Raw genomic sequence first — 7,470 nt, 5'->3', positions numbered from 1 at the left:
CAAATAATACTTACCATACATAGTTTAAAAAAATTTGTACATGAAATTGATCACCACATTGCAATGCAATGCTGTAGATGGATAGATTAGCTGGCAGTTATGTAAGTGAAGTCAAGATCTTTGACACACCAATAGGAATACAATTTTATGGACAGATATTTATGAACATACACTTAGTGTTTCCTCTGAGTAGTGGAAATAGCAAAAAAATTGGGTAAATAATTGATGTAAGATAATTTTGAAGTAAACATCAGTACATGTATTTTAAACTAATGAGTAAAAGATGATACCATATAAATTACTAAGTATTTAATAATTCAATTACATGAATATATAACCAGAAAATACCAAAAACAGTGCTGCTAATAATTACTTGCCAAGGATAAAGATAGTCTAAGAGGCATCTTTTGTTCTGAGCTGTTTGATTTTCAAAAATTACACGACTAAATATGGGGACTTAGAAATTATGGTACCTTAAAATTTTGGGGACCAGCAGTTAGCATAATGGCTATGTCACTGGACTCCCATGTAGCCAGCCACAGTTCAAGTCCTGGACCCAGTGGCTTAAACTCATGCTGGCTAAGCGTGTGCGTGTGTGCCCAAGATCCCGAGAGAAGGATGGAGGAGAAGGGATTGCGGTGTGGCCCTCCCCCCAGGGGGGTGATTTCTCGCTTTCTGTCTCTCTGTCTCTCTCTGTCTTTCAGCGAGCACATGTGCGCTGTAGCAAAAACCTCGCAAAAAAAAATTTGATGCATTTCCTGTACATAACTGAACTTTAAATAGTCTGAATATCCTGCAAATTATGCAATACTGTTTCTACCTGGCTCTCTGAATATCTCAACATTACTAAGGTTTCAGAAAAGCAGTGAGTAAATCATCTGACAAATGTTCTTTTATTTACTTATTTTTTTAGAGAGATATTTTGCTATGAGGCATGTTTGCTCACTAGAGAGACAGAGAGACGAAAGTGAGAAATCACCCCCTGGCAGGTGTTTCACCCTAAAATCCCTTCTCCTCCATTTTCCTTTTGGAAGTTTGAGCATGTACACACATTTGCCTCATGTGAGTTTTAAGCCATCAAGTCTGGGATTTGAACTGTGTTCAACTATGCGGGAGTCCAGCAACCTTACCATTATGCCACCTGCTGGTCCCAACAAATGCTATTTTAAACAAAATATCTTGATAAATTGCATTTATTGAGGTATAAAATTAATGTTGTTAATTTAAATTATTTATAGCTTGATGTTCAGGTTTTTCATAATTTTCTTCCTTGGTAAGTTATAACATTTAATAAACAGAGAACATACGAATGTGTACAGGATTTAACAAAATTTATGTCAAATATGTCCATAAGAATTACACAACCATGAGTATTTGAACATTTAAACATAGTAGAATTTTCAAATATATTCTAAGAAATAACTAGAATTAGTGTGATCCAGAGTAATCACTGAGGCTATATCTTAGTACTGCTGCTTTAAATAAAAGCATGATTTTAAATGTCATTCAATTTTTATTTATGACATTAAATGTTCATATATTAGCAAATATCAGTGCCAGTTTTATTAAAGTAATAATTAAATGTTTTGATATCCTAGCTATAATATTTCATAGTTTTATTTGTGTATTTTGTTATATATATAAAATGTGAAATGTGTTCTTTGTTGAAAATAATATTTTGATTTGATTGTAGTATACTCTGTTCACACTTGAATATCCATATTGTGCAAAGATATATAACAATTAAATGTAAATAAGAAATTATAAATTAAAATAAAATAGAAAAAAGAAAATAATAATTATTCTTACTCTTTATCATAATAAATTTAAAAATGATTAACATTAGGTATTTGATTGAATATTACAAATTTCTATTAGAAAATTTGCTAGAAACAGGCAATAACATTTTTTTACATAAGGCCATACCACAGAACTAAAAATTCTTTCTTTTTTGATTTTTTTGGATTGAAAAAATTTTGCTGTAAGGCACATGCGCTCACCAGAGAGAGAGAAAGAGAAAGAGAGGGGAAATGAGAAACCATCTCTCAGCAGGGATGGCCATGACACAACCTATTCTCCTCCACTCTCCTCTCAGGAATCTAGACATGTACACCTACATGCCTGATTTTCAAGTCACAGGGTCCAGTACTTGAACTGTTGAAGTCAGCCATGTGGGATAAAACCACCTTAGCCTCCAGGTCACCTACTGATCCCTAAACATTCTTACTTTTTTTTTTTTTTCTATAATTTTCTACAGAGTAAAATTCAAAGAAAGAGAGAGAGAGAGAGAGAAGGAAGATAAGAAATCACCCCCTATGGAGGATGGCCACACTATACCTTCTCCTATATTTCTCTTTTTGGAATGTTGGGCACACCTGCACATGCACCTGGTATGTTACTCAAGCTACTGGGTGTAGAAATCAAAGTGTGTAGTTGATCATATGGGATCCAGTTACCTTAACAAACATGCCTCTTGGAGGCACCTAAAAGTTCTTAACTCTAAGAAAAAATTCTTATAATAAGATCTCTTTTATATTTTTAATTTTTTTTAAATTTTTAATTAATTAATTAATTTTGTTTTATAGAGAGGTTTTTGCTATAGGGCACATGTGCTTGCCAAAAAGACAGAGAGAGACAGAGAGACAGAAAGAGAGAAATCATTCCCCCAGGGGAGATGGCCATGCCTCAACTCCTCTTCCATTCTCCTCTCAGGACCTTGGGCACGCACACACATGCTCCTGGTGTGAGTTTAAGCCACCAGGTCCAGGACTCGAACGATAGTCGACTACATGGAAATCGAGTGATAGTGACATTATACCAACTGCTGGTCCCTCTTATAATAAGATCTCATGAATTTGACTATTCTTATACATTTATAGTGTTGTTTTAGTGTTCATTTAGTAGATGGTACACTATTCATGAATTCTGCTTTGTATGCTTAGATTATTTCCAGTTTTCACAATTATAAAAAAATATTTTTTTACTTTTTAAAAATTTATTCTTCACATTGAATTGTTGTATATCTCAATAGCACACAATATAGCTTTTCAAAACATGCATTATTTTACCATCGTCCTTTCCACTAGGGAAATTTACAGTCTTATGTATGCCAAATACTTCCTAAGACCCTCCCACCAACTTCCAATATCCACCCCTCTCTCCTATAGTGCCTGATATCCATACTTTTCTTTCCTGTCATTATAGCTCTGTGTTTTTATTTCTATCATAAAGTGCTGACATTCTGTACATATTAAGTGGAGACTTAACAGTGTCTTTCATAATCTGGCTTACTTTACTTAGCTTTAAATTTGCTATGTTCTTCTACTTTGTATCAAATAATAGATTTCTTTATTTCTTATGGCTGGACAGTATTCCATGATGTGCATGTGCCACATTCTTTTTTAATCCAATCATACATTCTTGAGCACTTGGCTAGATTACATATTTTAGGAATTGTGAATAATGCTACAATGAATGAACATGGATGAGCAGTGTCTTTCCAAACATTTTCCTATCCTTTGGGTAAATATTAAAAAATGGGATTGCTGGATCAAAAGAAAGGATCATAGGTTTTTGAGAAACTTCCATATGGCTTTCTATAGTGGCTATATCAATTTACATTCCGGCCAGCAGTGTAGGAGGGCGCCCTTTTCACCACAGCCTCACCAGCGTTTGTTGTTCTTTATTTCCTTGATCAGGGCCATTCTCCCTGGGATTAAGCAGAATGTCAATGTAGTTTTGATTTGCATTTCCCTTATGATAAGAGATGTTGAACATTTTTTTCATGTGCTTTTTGTCATTTGCACGTCATCCTTAGAAAGTTGTCTGTTCAACTAAATGTCCATTTTTAAACTGGATTATTCTATGTGTGTGTGTGTGTGTGTGTGTGTGTGTGTGTGTGTGTGTGTGCATGTTGATGCTTGAATTCCCTGTACAATCTGGATATGAATACCTTATCTGAAGCAGAGCTTATAAATCTTTCCTCCCATTTGGAGGGATACCTCCTCACTCTAATTATTGTTTCCTTTTCTAAATAGGAGTATTTTATTAGTTCGATGTAATCCCACTTGTTCATTTTTGGCACTGTACATCTACTTTAGTAGTCATGTTTAAGAAACCTTTGCCTACTCCACTGTCTTTAAGTGTTCTCCAGTTTTCCACCAGTAGTTTTATAGTATGAGGTTTTACATTTAGATCTTTGATTAATTTTCAGTTGGCTTCGTTAATGGTGAGAGATAGTGGTCCAGTTTTATTTTTCTGCAGTGGATATCTAGTTTTTTTCCAGTGCAATTGTTGAAAAAAACTTTTTTCCCCATTGGACTGCCTTGTGCCCTTGGTAAAAAATCAGTTGGCTTTATGTTTTGGGGTCTACTGATGGATTCCTTATTCTATTCCATTGGTCTATCTGTCTAATTTTTTTGTGCCTGTATCATGATGTTTTGATTATCACAGCTTTTAAGTTAATATGTTTCAAGGTAATTGAGAGAGATGCTTCTTACTTTATCTTTCTGCACAGAATTGCCTTGTCAATATGGAGCCTTCCCAGATGAATTCTGGACAAGTTTTATAATTGTTTATTTTTTCTATTTCCATGAAGAATGTCACTGCATTGAATTTGCAAATTAATTTGGATAGAATTAACATTATTCAAGAATTGTTTATTTATTAATTGTTATTATTGTTGTTATATATGACCAGAGAGAGAAAGGGAAAGTAAGAATGCAGACTACCACTCCTGGAACTCAAACTGGTGAGTCGTGCGGGAATCAGCGCTTTTCACTATACCATGTGCTGGTCCCTATAATTGATCATTTAATTATGTCAGTTCTTGCGATCCAGGAACATGGAATGCCTTTCCTCTACTGTGTATTATGTTCAATACCTATTTTTCTGTTTTTTTTTTTTATTTTTTTATAGTTTTCTGTGTAGAGGTCTTTCACCTCTTTGTTTAGGTTTGTAACTAAGTATTTTATCTGTGTGTGTGTACGACTATTTTAAATGAGATTGCTTTTTTCAACTCTACCTCAGTTTGCTCATTGTTAGTATATAAAATGCTATAGACTTTTGTATATTGAATTTGTACCCTGCTACTTGACTGAATTCACATATTTCTTTGAGGAATTTTTTCCCCATAGATTACTTAAGAAATTCTGTGTACATAGTCATGTCATCTATGAGCGAGAACAATTTCACTTCTTGGTTTTCTTATTCAAATATTCTCATTTTGCTATTTGCTTATGTTGGCTAGGACTTACAGTACTATGCTGAAAAGGAGAGGAGAAAGTGGACAGCCTTGTCTTGTTTCAGTTTCCAATTAGAAAACTTTTAGTTTTTTTCCCCATTACATGTGATATTAGCTATGGCTTTGTCATATATAACTTTTATTTTGTTGACAAATATCTCTTCTAACCTATTTTGCTGAATATTTTAATTATGAAATATGCTGTACCTTGTTGAATGCTTTTTCTACATCAATTGATAAGACATGAATTTTATTTTTTCTTCTGTAAATGTAATGTATTACTTTTCTGTTGTTGTTGTTGTTTTTACATATGTAGAACCATCCTGGCAACCCTGGGATAAAATCTACTCAGTATGGTACATAATCTTCTTAATAATTTGTTGAATTCAACTCGCTAGTTGTTGAAAATTTTTACATCTGTATTTACATCTGTATTCCTCAGGGTTTGTAGTTGTCTATTTCTATTTTGTTATATCCTGTGGGCCTCTGGTATCAATGTGATGGAGACCTAACAGAACAAATTTGGAAGGATTCCTTGCTTTGGATATTTTGAAATAGTTTTAGAAAGGTTGGGATTAAATCTTCTTTAAAAGTTTTGTAGAATTCAGAAATGAAGCTATAATGACATGGGATTTTTCCTTGTTGAAAATTATTTATTATTATTCCAAGCTTATTATCAAAAAATAAAATAAATAAATTTAAATAATAGAAGAGTTATGAGACCAGCAGTTGACCTGGGGACTATGTCGTGTTACTCCCATGTAGTCGACCGCGGTTCGAGTCCCGGACCCGGCAGCTTAAACTCACGTCAGGCTAGTGTGCGTGCATGCCCAAGATCCCGAGAGGAGAATGGAGGAGAGGGAATTGCGGCATGGCCATCCCTCCAGGGAGTTGATTTCTCGATTTTGGTCTCTCTGTCTCTCTCTGTCTTTCTGGCGAACACACGTGCCCTATAGCAAAAATCTCTCAAAAAAAAAAAAAGAAGAATTATATTACACATAAAACATGAATGAAGATTAATTTTTTTTAAAGATTTTAAGAAAAGTTTTAGCCTCTGTGTGGAGTTGTGCTATTTTTGTGGTGTGCATGTGTGTTTTAGAGGGCGAGAGAAAGAGAATGATAGAGTGGTAAAGATTGTTTTATTTGGTTAAAAATAGTTAACTTAAAAACACGTTAGTCGTGGGACCAGCAGATGGCATAATGGCTACATCGCTGGACTCTTACATAGTCGATCGCGGTTTGAGTTCTGGACCCAGTGGCTTAAACTCATGCTGGGCACATGTGTATGCGTGCCCAAGATCCTGAGAGGAGAATGGAGGAAAAGGGATCGTGGCGTGGCCATTACCCCTGGGAAGTGACTTCTCGCTTTCTGTCTCGCTCTGTCTTTCTGGTGAGTGCACACACCCTATAGCAAAAAAAAAAAACCTCAAAAAAAAAAAGTCCTATAAATTGTTGATCCTTTAAAAAGTGTCTATTAAGTTTGTCGAGACAGCATTTTCCTAAAGGAAAAATATTTTATTTGGGAGAAATATGATGAACATAGTTTAAAATTTATTTGTATTATGGCAGATTTTTCCTAAATACATGTTGGAATTCATTTTTTCTGTTTTAACAAAAGAATTAGTCTTGTGACCATAGAAGCTTGTATTGTCATTAAATGAATTAAACTGTACTGCCTGTGAAGAGTTATGACTAATTACATGGTAGATGGTAGTAATTATTTTTAAACAAAGAATTGATATTTATAATACTTCTTAAATGAGATGTGCTGATCCATGATCTGTATCTTAATGAACTTGCAACTCTACACTACTGAATATCAAAATAAAAAATGGTACTTTTGCAAGTTATTTATGTCAGCTAAAGGAGTTGCAATAGGTTCCATTATTATATAAGTTCTGTGCATGTATATAGTAACTGTTTTTCTATTTTTAGGATTTCTTTATTACAGCATAGAATTTATCCTTCAAGATTCCTTACATTGGGGACCAGCAGTTAGCGTAATGGTTATGTTGCTGGACTCCCACGTAGTCGACCGCGGTTCGCGTCTCAGACCCGGTGGCTTAAATCTCACACCGGGCGCGTGTGCGTGCGTGCCCAAGATCCCGAGAGGAGAATGGAGGAGAAGGGATTGCGGCGTGACCATCCCCCCTGGGGGGTGATTTCTCGCTTTCTGTCTCTATGTCTCTGTCTGTCTGGCGAGCGCATGCGCCCTATAGCGAAAACCT

This window comes from Tupaia chinensis, unplaced genomic scaffold, assembly GCF_000334495.1.
Source record: "Tupaia chinensis unplaced genomic scaffold, TupChi_1.0 Scaffold149851_1, whole genome shotgun sequence".
Classification (NCBI taxonomy): Eukaryota; Metazoa; Chordata; class Mammalia; order Scandentia; family Tupaiidae; genus Tupaia; species Tupaia belangeri.
The sequence above is the reverse complement of the archived record's forward strand: the minus strand, read 5'-3'. Positions refer to the sequence as shown.